This window comes from Lemur catta, chromosome 25 (assembly GCF_020740605.2).
Source record: "Lemur catta isolate mLemCat1 chromosome 25, mLemCat1.pri, whole genome shotgun sequence".
Lineage (NCBI taxonomy): Eukaryota > Metazoa > Chordata > Mammalia > Primates > Lemuridae > Lemur > Lemur catta.
In genome coordinates this window covers 7,791,407-7,805,431 of record NC_059152.1, presented here as the reverse complement: position 1 = coordinate 7,805,431, position 14,025 = coordinate 7,791,407, and positions in this window count along the sequence as shown.

Below are 14,025 nucleotides of genomic sequence, written 5' to 3'. Positions count from 1 at the left end.
TTGCTCATCCATAAGAAGTAACTCCTCATCTGCTCAATTTTGATCATGATATTGCAGTAATTCAATCACATCCTCAGGTTCCACTTCTATTTCTCTTGCTATTTCTACCACGTCTGCAGTTCCTTCCTCCACTGAAGTCTTGAGTTCCTCAAAATCAGCCACGAGGGTTAGAATCAACTTTTTCCAAACTCCTGTTAATGTTGATATTTTGACCTCCTCCCACGAATCACAAAGGTTCTTAATGGCATCTAGACTGGTGATTACTTTCCGGAAGTTTTCAATTTTCTTTGCCCAGATCCATCAGTGGAATCACTATTTATGGCTGCTACAGTCTTGCAAAATGTATTTCTTAAATAATAAGACTTGAGAGTTAAAATTATTCCATGATCCATGGGCTACAGAATGGATGTCAGCAGGCATGAAAACAACATTCATCTCCTTGTACCTCTCCATCAGAGCTCTTGGGTGACCAGGTGCATTGTCAATGAGCAGTAATATTTTGAAAGGAATATATTTTTTAATTGAAAAGACTTTTATTCAAAATATAGCTTCAATAATTGATATTGTTGACAAAATAAGTTTTTTTTTAAGGTATACAAGAAACTGCAAGATGTTATTGAACCTGGAACAGTGTGATTCTCTGGATCCTGTTCCCCATTTGGTACCTCTGAGCAGGAAACTCTCTTGGACAGGAGTCTGTCTGAGCTTGATTATCCTAAAATTCATCATTTTTTGCTTTGGTACCATTTTTTTTAAGTCTTTAAATTTTACAGTTGGAGAAGTAGCATTGGTGTCATGCACTACTCAGAGGTACGTGCTGTAACCACATCCTCTGTGTCCAGCCCAACACACTCTACCAGGGAGACGGTAACACAAGAACAGAGTGCCAAGACAGAACATGAGTGACAAACATGCATGTAAATAGAAGATGGTGAAAATGAGAACCAAGGAAACAATTTAAAAGAATCAAACATAGAAGACAACAGAGTAGTTTTCAGGAAAAGAAGGAATGGTTATATGAGATTCCTTTCTTAAAAAAAATACATATATATAAACATATATATATATATATATCATAAGCTCCAGAACTTTCCAAATACTTAAAGACTTTTCTGATAGAATTGGTAGCATATTAATGAGTGTGATTTTTTTGATACTGGATCATAAAAGGTGGCAACATTTGGAAAATCTAAATAGCTCAGTGAACCAGTATTTTCTAGAAGACCAGTGTCTTTTTGATATTGCAAAATCATGCATGCGTAAAAGATCCATTCAAGGTGTATTATGAAAAGTTCATCCTTAATGGCTTCAGATTCCACAATGCAAATAATCTTTGAGAGACTTCCACTTTTTGAGCTTTGGTATGGTATCAAAGTTATCCAGTTACCTGAGAAGGCCATTAAAGATACTTCTGCCATAGAAAAGCTGAGTGATTGCGAGGAGTTAGGGAGGTGGGGAGAGAGAAAGGGAGAGAAGTGCTACAGGTATGAAAGGCTAGCATGCAAGATCTGGGTTGCATCTGGCTGTTCTGCATCTGGCCTGTGTTGGTGGTTACGTGAATCTGCACATGTGATAGAAATCACACAGAAGTAAATACACACACACACACGCACACAGACACAAAAATGAATGCATGTAGAACTGGTGAAATCTGAATAAAGTCACTGGATTTTATCAATGTTGATTTCCTGCTTGTGATATTGTACTATAATTATGTAAGACATTACCATTAGGGAAAATTGGGCAAAGGGTTTACAGAATCTCTCTCTATTATTTCTTACAATTACATGTAAATCTACAATGATCTGCAAAAGAAAAGTTAAAAAATACTGTCTGTGTCTTTTCAAATACGTATCTGCGTGAGGCCAGAATTTCTCCATATACTTCAGCGGGGACAATATATTGCAACAAATTGAATCCAGAAGCCTATAAGAGAATGTAGCTGTCTTCTATTAAGTGAGATGGAAGACATTTACAAAAACATGAAGCAATGCTAGTCAACATACCTATATGTTTTAGTTTTGGAAAAATTAATGATTTCTCGTAAAAATGTATTAAATTTTAAAAAATAAAGCTATAAATGAATATTTTACTCATTTCTCCATTTTAATTTCCAGTACAGAAATTATCAATAGTTATAAAGCACATACACAAAAACTCTTTAAGGTCTTCAATAAGTTTTAAGCATATAAAGGGGTCCTGAGATCAAAAACTTTTAGAATTGTCCTAGGAAGAGGAGTCAACTCTCTTGATAAAGCACTTATTTTAAATAAGGAAGCATAAGATCCTTGGCTCAATGCCTTGTGATATGGAGGCCAGTACAGATATTTAAGCAAGATGTTACTAAAGCAATTGAGTCTACAAAATGGAATTAAACCTTTGTGGTAACATAAAGCACCCGGTTTTCTGGACTTCCACTCAGACCTGAGGACAATGAGCTGAGAGAGTGATTTTTCCCTTCCTCTTGTACCTGCTTTGACTTCAGATTCCTGTCTGAAAGGCCCCTCAGTAGCTAATAGAAAAGATCATCCCTTTCATGGAAAGTCTAATCTACCCACAGAGGCAGCCATGACCCTAGAGGGGAAGAAGAAAAAAAAAGTTGGCTGGGTGCGGTGGCTCATGCCTGTAATCTCAGCACTTTGGGAGGCCAAGTTGGGAGGATTGCTTGAGGCCAGAAGTTCGAGACCCCAGCTCTGCAAAAAATAGAAAACTTAGCTGGGCGTGGTGGCACACACCTGTAGTCCCAGTCACTCAGGAGGCTGAGGCAGGAGGATCCCTTGAGACCAGGAGTTTGAGGCTGCAGTGAGCTATGAGGGCACCACTGCACTCTAGCCTGGGTGGCACAGTGAGACCCTTCCTCAAAAAATAAAAATAATTTAAGCCAGGCGCGGTGGCTCACGCCTGTAATCCTAGCACTCTGGGAGGCCGAGGCGGGTGGATCGTTTGAGCTCAGGAATTGGAGACCAGCTTGAGCAAGAGCGAGACCCCGTCTCTACTAAAAAATAAAAAAAAAGAAATGAGCTGGCCAACTAAAAATATATATAGAAGAAATTATCCGGGCATGGTGGCATATGCTTGTAGTCTCAGCTACTTGGGAGGCTGAGGCAGGAGGATCGCTTGAGCCCAGGAGTTTGAGGTTGCTGTGAGCTAGGCTGACACCATGGCACTCCAGCCAGGGTGACAGAGCAGGACTCTGCCTCAAAAAAAAAAAAAAAAATTAAAAAGGGAGGAAAAGCTTGTCACTGGAACTGTGAAGAGAAGACCTCTGACCTCTGACATTTAAAAATTCAGCCTCAGTAGTGTGGAGGGGAGCGTGGTTTATAATGAAAACGATGAGGGACGAGGAAATGGAGATGGTGAAGATTAACCTCGCGCTGTCCTTGCCGTGAAGAGTCTTCCAGAGTCAAGACTGACCCGCGTGAGGGAATAGCAGTCTGAGAGAGGGACAAGTTTTGAGGAATGTGTGGAGCTTCAGAGCAGTTGAAAGACTGGGCGTCAGTGAGGAGGGTTATGTAGGGTGACCGGGTTTCTGGGGACAGGACAGTCAGTGCTAAAGTCTCAGATGGCTGGTCACCCTCAGTATGAGAGAGTCCAACAGATGAGACGGAACTTCAGTGGGGCCTTTCAGGGTGAGCAGGGGTAGATGAGTGGGTAAGGACAGGAGCATGAGGAGACACGGAGCAATGATTATGGTGTTCACCAGCCATTGAGATCTCTCACCTACAGGAAAGGATATTTTCTTTTTTTTTTTTTTTCTATTTTAAACTTTTTTTTTTTTTTTTTTTTTTTTGAGACAAAGTCTCACTTTGTTGCCTGGGCTACAGTGCCGTGACATCAGCCTAGCTCCTGGGCTCAAGCGATCCTCCTGCCTCAGCCTCCTGAGTAGCTGGGCCTACAGGCATGTGCCACCATGCCCAGCTAATTTTTTCTATATATATATTTTAGCTGTCCATATAATTTCTTTCTATTTTTAGTAGAGACAGGGTCTCGCTCTTGCTCAGGCTGGACTCGAACTCCTGAGCTCAAGCCATCTGCCCGCCTCGGCCTCCCAGAGTGCTAGGATTACAGGCGTGAGCCACCACACCAGGCCGAGGAAAGGATATTTTCTTGAGAAGAGCTGAGAAAGGTAACAAAAGAAAGATTTTTAAAAAGACCTTAAAAATGGGCTGAGATGTCTGGATATAAGGAGAGATGGAAAACCCTGGAGCGGTGAGAAGGAGGGGTGAGGAAAAATATTCTGTCAAGCACTATGTGTGAATTCTTTAACAAATGGAAAAAAATCTTTGGGATAAAAAAATGTTTCTGCCAATTTTAAGTTCTTTTTTTCCCCAGACCTTTATATTTCTGGATGTAAAACATAGAATTCTATGAAGATTATGAACAGTTCGATGGGATTGTCCACATCAGGCCCTGTGCCAAACTTTTTAAGACAGAAAGCATTTGGATTGGTACCCTGAACCTTTGGAAATGGCCTCTGTCATTATTTATCTTGGATCACATTTGGGAGATGGGGCAAGTGCGATGTGTAACGTGTGTGGTATCATTTGGTGTAACCCATCATCAGCTGCTAAACAAGGAAAGGGCTTGTAATACCGTGAAATTAACAGACGTGAATTCCAATCCTGGCTTTGTCACTGTTACATGACATCTAGTCTTTATTCTTCACTTGTCTCCCTTATAAATGGTGGAACAAATAGTATTTGCCCTGTCTTGAGGATTCATTGAGCTGCTGCATTAAAACATTCAACTAGTGCTAATACATATCAGCTGCTATTATTTTAATGTTGTTTATGGAGGACCCATTAGAATAAAAGGCGTATCTCTTATCTCTCCTCCTCCTCCTTTTTTTTTTTTTTTTTTGCTTACATTTGGTATATTTTCCTATACCAAAGATCAATTTCATTCTACCAACAAAAATTTAAAATGTCCCACAGGATGTTCAGAAACAAAAGTTGAAATGACAACTTCCAAGGCTTTGGGGTACATCACATCTAAAAACATAACGCTTTTTGAGCAAACCAAATTACACATAGATGAGACTAGTTATAAATTTTATCCTGTTGTGATTTAGTGAGCATGAACAATGCCACAATAAAACCAAGTAGTAAGTCTATTCACTCGGTTTGTAACAGACATTGGACAGAATACACAGAAAGAATAGGTCCATCATTCAACACATATTTTTGTAAATGTCAGGCACTAATCTAGGTACATGGGCTATAAAGGTAAATGAAACAAGGTTCCCTGTTACCAGGGAGTAGATGAGAAATAGGCACTATAAGTAAATTATTATAGTATATTAGAATTTGATAACTCTCGTGTAAAAATAAAAAGGAGTGTAAGAAAGGATGGGTGAGGAATGGGGAGGGGAGTGTGATATTCAACAGAGAGGACAAGGTAGCCTCACTGAGAAGGTGAGATTTGAGCAAAAACTAGAGAGACATAAGGGATTTGGACAAGCCATTATCTGAAGAAAGATTAAGTGAACAAATATTACAACAAAGTGTTTTGACTTTCACATTCTCTGGAGGCCCAATTCATTACTTCAGTATTATAGTTGAGTAACTATCGGTGAATGAGGTATGAGTGAAAAGCAGCAGGCAGTTCTTTTTGAATGTCTTGTGAGATTGTAAATTAGCCTTTTTTTTTTTTGTCTGGAATCTGGTTCTCTGGCTTCATTTTCATGCATTTAAAGATGTGGGATTAAATAATAATAATGACAACAGTGATGACGATGGTGATGATACAGCAACAATAAGCGAACGCTTATTGGCATCTATTGTTAGATGTCAAAGTTTTGAATTCAGTCTGTGTGTCAGGTTCCTCTTTATTCTGAAATATCTGGCTTTGAGCTTTAGACAGAGTAATCGTGGTTTTTAGAATTTCTGTAACTTTAATCACTGGACGAGACTGGAGTCCTGCCTATCTATGCTTTAAGGTTACAGATTATAGCCAGGGCTGCTAGAATGGACAATGAGCTATTTCACTGAGTAATGCAACAGTGTAAAACCCTGAGTGGTTCCAGAAAGCCCAGGTCTTTTGTAAACCCTTGACGACATCCCTTCTGAAGTCAAACTATCGAGCTCCTGACCTTGGACCTGAGATAGGAAGGCTGCCATCCCACTCTGAGTTCCCATTTTTGTCCATTTGTCTGATCAAAATAGGTTTTACTTTACTTACAATTTACTGGACTCTTTTCAAACACGATGACTAATTCTTCACAACCTGCTAGAAATATTAAACAGAGGACACAAAAGACAAAGATGACTTTTTTTTTTTTTAAAAAAAAAAGAGCTAGTCATCCTCCTAAGATGATAACAAATGAGCCATAGAGAGATGGGTTTATACTTGCTTTGTTTGTTTTGTATGGGCCAGCAGCTTGCCATGCTACCTGTTTTTGTGAGTTGATTTTTCTACTCTGCACAGATTTACTCTGTAGTGTCTTTTACCTTATTCATTCTGTGAAAATGATGGTTTTCTGGATATCAGCTCTATTCTACGTGTAGCTACGTGTAGCTTCCTTAAAGTGGCCTGGGACATTCAATAAAAGTCACACCACTGACCTTTTTAGAGACCTTGACCTTTTGTTTCAATTCTCCAATTTTTTCATCCATATATAAAATTAGAGGAATACTCCTTTAAGGATACTGTACGATGAATACAGTGAAAAGTAATGAAATGGTAAAATTAAACAGCGCTGTTGAAATTCTTGGAAGAGAAACACTAAATAAATCCAAACATTTTTCTAATTATCCCATAAAGCATTTGCTAGTTCAGCACTGATCTGTGTAGTCCAGGTTTCTTTCATGAAGTAATCTCTTTTTTTTTTTCAATCTCAGTCCATTTACTATTTCCCAAAATGTCTCCAGAACTCTAAATTAACATAGCTGACCTTTTTTTTTTTCCTTTTTGAAGCAGAGTCTCCCTCTCTCACCCTGGGTAGAGTACAGTGGCATCATCATAGCTCACTGCAGCCTTGAACTTCATGGCTCAAGCAATCCTCCCACCTTAGCCTCCTGGGTGTCTGTGACTACAGGTGCAAGCCATTGTGCCTGGCCTGACCTATCTTCCTTCCTTCCTTCCCTCCCTCCCTCCCTTCCTTTCATCCTCTCTCTCCTCCGCCCTCACTTCTATATAGTTGAATCTTTTCCTTTATGCCTTCCAGATCATAGTAGAAATCGTCTTCCCCAATTACTGAAAATGATTTTCCATAAGTTCTCTTCTATCCAGCTCTGCCTCCAGGCTCTCTGTCCTGTCTTCCCTGACAAGTTTGTCTACTCATGCCCAGGTGCCACCATATTATGGTATCTGCTAGGACTAATTCTCTTCATTAATATTTGCTTCCAGAAATTTCCTGGCAATTCTTCTTTGCTTGTTTTTACATACGGAACACAAACTAAACTCCTGTGTGCAAGCAGCACCCAGATCAAAGAACAGAACATCACCAGAACCCCAGAAATTCATGCTTCCTTCCATTTGCGAGCCTGACACAATTAGATTTGTCTGTTTTCTCATTTTATATAAATGGACTAATGTACTCTTTTAAGCTTATTGAACTCAACATTTTATTTCTAAGAGTCCTCTGTGTTGTGGTGTATAACTTTAGTTTGTTCCTTTGGGTTTTTAAAATTGGGATAATATTAAAGTTACAAATTAGTTTACCAAAAATTGATATATTTATAACACTGAATCTTCCCCACTCACCACCGTCTATAACTTTCCAAATCTCTTTTGTTTCCTTCTCCATTTTAAGGCTTTCTCTATCTAAATATGTTCTCTAACCCATTGACCAATGGCCTTGAACAACATAAATAACAGTCTTGCTATTGGGCACCCAAAATTTCCCTGTTTTAATGGGCATCCATAGGTGTTGAACCATCTTTGTACTCTAGGAATGAACTCCCCTTGGGTTTTTATGTGTTGTTGCATTCTGTTCTTAATATTTAATTTGGAATTTTACACCAACATTTATGATTGTAATTGGGTATAGTTATGGATTTTTATGGGGTTTTCAGAACGTATGTTATGCTACCTTTGTATAAAGAATTTGGAAGCATCTTTCCTCTTTTGGTGTGTTCTGAAATAGCTTGAATTACATTGAAATTACCTGTCTCATTAAAGTTTATATAGAAATCTGCTGTGAAACAGTTTGGGCCTGGTGCTTCCTGAATGTGTAGCTTTGTGTTAATACTCTCTATTTCTTCTATGGGTCATTGTCTTATTTAGATTTTCAATATTTGCTGGGGTGTGATTTGACGATCTGTATTTTCCTAGATACTTCCCCACTTCATCAAGGTTCCACATTTATTTACATACTCAGCAGCAAAGTGTTCTCTTATGATTCTCTCTATTTCTCCTTTCTCTATTTATTTTCTTTCTTATTTCTTTTGTGTCTATTTGTGCTTTACTCTTTGTTTCTGCTTAGGTTAACTATTATCTATTTTCTTATCCACCCAATCCTTCCAACCAACTTTTGTAATTATTTCATAGTTCTATTTGTTTTCCTATTTTCTAATGTATTAATTTCTGCATTTATAGTCGTTAATACATCCCACTTGCTTTCCTTGGGTCGTTTTGTTGTTTTTTTCCTTATATCTTGATTTCAATGTCTGATTTGTTTATTTTCATTGCTTCTTGTATTAATTAGGGTAGGCTAAGCTGCAGTAACAAGTGGATCCCTGAAATTTTGGTGACAATGCAATAGAAATTAACTTGTTTCTATTATAATTTATTTCCATTTAAGAAGCAGGTATTTAGGCTGGAGATTCAGTTTCTCCATGCTGAGGCCATTTAAGGCCCTGCTGTTCTGCTTTGAACCAATTTATGATTTTTTTCTTCTTATTATAATTTGCTAAATGGAGCCAGGAACAGGCAACATGCACAAACATTCTTTTTTTTTTTTTTTTTTCCAATTTGTTCCTCTAGAGCCACAGGCTCAGTAGCTGTTGGTAGGTCCTCCAAGTTCCTGATGGTGACAAAAATATTTTATCTTGGGTCCCCATCATTCCAACCTGCAATGCTTCCTTGTTGCCCACTTCCTAAACAACCACTCAGCCAATGCCTGCTCTTTTAGGGTTTATTATATTTTTACCTATTTCAAGGTAACAGTTTCTGTGTTAGTTGCAGTACACTGTATTGTGATAACAAACAAATCCCTAAAGTTTAATTACTTAGAATAAAAAAAAATTTATCCTGCTTATCAGAAAACTTGGATAGGAATTCAGGTCGGCCATGTGATGTCCTTGTCACAGTCAGTGACCCAGGCTGATTATATCTTATGGCTCCATGCTACGGTTTGGATATGGTTCGTTCCCTGCCAGATCTCATGTTGAAATTGGATCCCCAGTGTTGGAGGTGGGGCCTAATGGGAGGTGTTTGGTCCTGGGGGCGGATTCCTCGTGAATGGCTTCGTGCCATCCTCGTGGTAATGAGTGAATCTTCTCTCTACTAGTTTCCATGAGAGCTGATTGTTAAAAAGAGCCTGGCATGCCCCCCCCTTGCCTCCTCTCTCACTATGTGATCTCTGGCATGCGCCAGCTCCCCTTCCCCTTCCACCGTGCGTGGAAGCAGCCTGAAGCCCTCACCAGATGCCCGGCCAGTGCCATGTTTTGTGCACAGCCTGCAGAACCGTGAGCCAAATAAACCTCTTGTCTTTATCAATGACCCAGCCTCAGGTCCTTTCTAGCAATGCAAACAGACTAAGACACACCACAACAGCTCTACTGTCACGTGTACAGAAGGACCTGGAAGAACACCCAGGAAATGCATGTGCCCGGCATGAAATGACTCTCATCTCTTCCACTAGCACTACAGAACTCAGTCATGTGGCCACAGCTACCCAAGAGACATTCTGGGAAACGTAGTCTGTGTTATTCTTCATAAAGAAAGGGGACAATGGCTTTGGTAGATAGCTAGTGGTCTCCTCTACACATTTCTAGTACCATAATTATTTGGGCCTATACATTTTCCTTTGAGTACTACTGTTTTTTTATGTATCTCATTCGTTCTGATATACCATGTTTTATTATTTCCTAGATTTCCCATTATTTTGATCTTTATTTCTTTTTTTTTTTGAACCAACAGGTTTTTAAGAGAGAATTTTTTAAAAGTCTGGGTGACAGAATTCTAGTTGGGTGTTTGGCCTCTACTTTTATTCAATTATGATTAGAAATGACTATTTAGATTGTTTCTCCTCTTGAAAGTTTGTTGAGATTTTCTTCTATGAATAGGTGATCAGATCTTGTGCGTGCGCTGAGAATGTTTGAAATGATGGTGTATTCTATATAAATGGGGTATGTGCATATCAACACTGTTATTTAATATTTATTTTAACCTTATTATTTATTTGATCTACAATGGGCAGAAGAGAACTGAACCCCTCTTTTGGTTTCCCCTTATTGATTCCCATTTATTAATTGATAAATGTTGATGTTCTTTTCCTCTGAGCACAGGTATTCATACCTTCAAAATTTGTATTGTGAATTGCTTCCTTTATTAATTTATTTATCTCAGTTAATGGTTTTATTTCGACAGTTTTATGTGATAACAAGATTTTAGACTCCCTTCTTCCCCACCCACATTTTACCCCATTTGCCTGGTGTGCTTTTGTCTATCCTATTATTTTCAACTTTTCTGAGATCCTCTTTCACAGGTGTCTCCTATAAACAGCAAATGCTTGGATTTTGCTTTATGATCCACTCTGAGTCTTTCTGTCCTTTAATAGGTAAGATAAAGACATTTATACTTACAGATACTACCGGTATATTTGGTCCCAGTTTTATACTATATTTTCTATTTTACTTGTTTCCTTTACATTTTAAAATCTTTTACTATGTGATCTGTGTTTTCTTTTTTTATTTTGTTTTGTGTAGCTCCTGATAATCTGGAAGGATTATAGATTTTGGTTCTAGAGTTACTTTTTTAACTTTAGCATTTTAATTTAACCTTTTCTTTAGATGCTCACTATTGATTCCTGACTGTGAGCAGGGTTAAAAATAGTTTATTTTTAATTCTTTTTCTTCTCTTCTCCCATTCTACCACTCAGTTTTACCTAATAAGTTTATTTTTCTTAGGATTCACTTTTATACCTTTAAATATATTTATACATCTATTATTTGATGTGTCAGAATGAAATATCTTTGGACCTCTTACCTTCTCTTTCCTTTCTTTTGATAATTTTCTTTAGTTATATCATTTCTTCCTTTATGGAGTTGGTTTCATTTGCATTCTGGTCTATAACCATAAGGCATAAATTTGTCTTAGTCTTATTCATACAAAGAGGACTCGGTGCTTAACTTCAGTCTTTTTGCCATAGTTTCCCAATTCGTTTCGTGGTTGACTGATGTTCCTTCTTTAGTAATCTTTTCCAAGAAGAGTCATGTGAATGTTGTTTTGCCTGTAAATGACTTAAATGACTGTTTAGCTCAAAGATAACACAGACAATCTATTTAAGCCCTCTGTGTCTGTTTTCTCATTTGTAAAATGGCGGTAATCACAGCTACCTCAAAAAGTGACTTTGTAGACTAAAAGAGGTAATAGACATAAAGTGCTCATAATAGTGCCTGGCACAAAGAGATTATTCAGTGGAAGCCGCTACTATCTCTTATAAAATTCTCAAATACACATAATGGTAGCAAAAAATGTACATTGATTGTTTCAGAAGATTTTGTAACTATAATCACATCAACTTCTCATATAATTTTGAAAATTCTGAGGTTGATAAAATATTTTTCTTTTATAGTTTATAAAACTATAAAAACAGTTTCATAGTTGACCATTTTTTTTATTGGGTTACCCAACAGATTCTTTCTTTAGCTCCAAATTTTGATAACTTTACCAGAATCTACCTCTTTTTTAAAATCACTGTTTTATTTTAAGGTAGAACAGTCATATAAAAAATGCACAACACACACACACACACACACATATATATATATATATATACACACACAGTTTAATGAATTATTATAAAACAAATACCCTTGTAATCATAATCCAGGTAAAGATATGGAATATTTTTGTATTCTAGAAGCTCTGCTAGGGCCTTTCCCAATCACAATTTTCTCAGTCTGAATTGCCTCTTCCAGAATTGGTAAATAAGCCAAGGAAAAATCAAACCTCAAAATCTAAACTGAATAATTCTTCACTATCATATGAAGGTGGTCAGATATCTTCAAGCATATATTTTGGGTTTATTTATTTGTTTACTCATTTAAGGAAACAGCTTCATTGAGATATAATTCACATACTGTACAATTCAGCCATTTACAGTGTACGCTCCCTAACCCAATAAAAATGTTTCTGTGCTCTGTCAAGCCCGTTTTGGACTTGCTTGGGAGTCTTACCCTGCTTTCCCTGGATAGATTTATGTAAATAATAAACTTTTTAATACCCTCATTGTGTTTGTGCAGTGTCATCAGTCTTGACTTCCAAATCAAATTTTGGATGGGAATAGGATATTTACAACATACCTGAATAGGATATTTACAACATGTCGTTGCTCAAGACTTCTACTTCCTTGTTGATCTATCTAGTTGTTCTACCTATTATTGAAAGTGGGGATATTGATGTCTCCAGCGAATATTGTTGAATTATGGATTTCTCCCTTTAATTCTGTCAGTTTTTGTTCTTTGTGTTTTGGGTTCTATTGTTGGGCATATATATGTTTATAAGTAATCTTCTTAATGAATTGGCCCTTTTATCATTATAAAATGTTCTTTTTCTTAGCAAAAACTTTTGTTTTCAAAGTCTATGTTGGTATAGTCACTCCAACTTTGTTTGTATGATATACCTTTTTCCACGCATTTGCTTTCCACTGATTTGTGTCTTTGAATCTAAGGTATGTCTTTTCTAGCAACATAACATTCGGTCATGCTTCTTAATCGATTCTGGCAATATTTTGATTTTTGTGTTTAACCAATTGCATTTAATGTAATTACTGATAAGGTAGAGTTTATATCTGCCATGTTGACCTTTGTTTTATATGTCATCTCTTTTTTTGTTTCTCTGTTCCTCCATCACTACCTTCTCTACTGCTACGTGGATGTTTTCTAGTGTACCATTTTGATTGCCTTTTTGTTTCTTTTACTGGATTTTACACTTTTATTTCTTAGGGATTGCCCGGGGGATTACAATCAACATCTGCAAACAATATATTTCATATTAATAGTAACGCTAACTTAATTTCAATATTATACAAAAACTTGGCTCTAATATAACTGTATTTCCTCCCACTGCCTTTGTGCTAGTGTTTTTATACAAATTGTATCTTCTTACACAGTTCTTCCACACCGTTTTGTAGTACTTCCTTTATACATTTGTCTTTTGCAACAGATGAGAATAGTTATGTACCATATATGTTTATACTGTTCTTATATTTACCTGTGTAGTTACCTTTACTGGAGCTCTTTGTTTCTCTGGATTTGAGGTATTGTTTTGTGTCCTTTCCTGGCTGCCTGAACGACACCCATTTATATTACCAGGAGGCAGGCCACTGAGTTTGCGAGGAAGGAGAATTGAGACAGAATTGAGAATAACCCCTGTCCCAGACCACCACTGTGTCACCATTGCTCAATAGGTTCTCTTGGATACATGATTTTCAGTTTGACCCTGGGCTTGGGTTAATTTCCCAGAGTTCTGAAATGGCTGATTTTATTAGATTTGCCTGTATGTTTATTGTTTTTCTGGGTGAGTGAATATACCAAGGTCCTTACTCTATGATTACAGAAGTCAATTGCGGTAGCATCTATCTTAATGCTATTCTATGGGTTTTTTGGGGTCATTTTGAGGGTGGGACATGATGGATCCTTTTAATGTTTAGGTAAAATCCCCTTTTATTTCTGGAAAAGTGCTTTAATTATAACTCAGAATATTCCTTGGGTCTCATCATTTCTATTCTGTTCTTCAGGGACACTAATTTGTGTAGAAGGTTAAGAAAAAAATAACCCCCCCAAATAAATAATAATAGTCACCCACAAAACATACACACAGTATACACTGAGCTTTATAAGATGTGAACAGACTGTC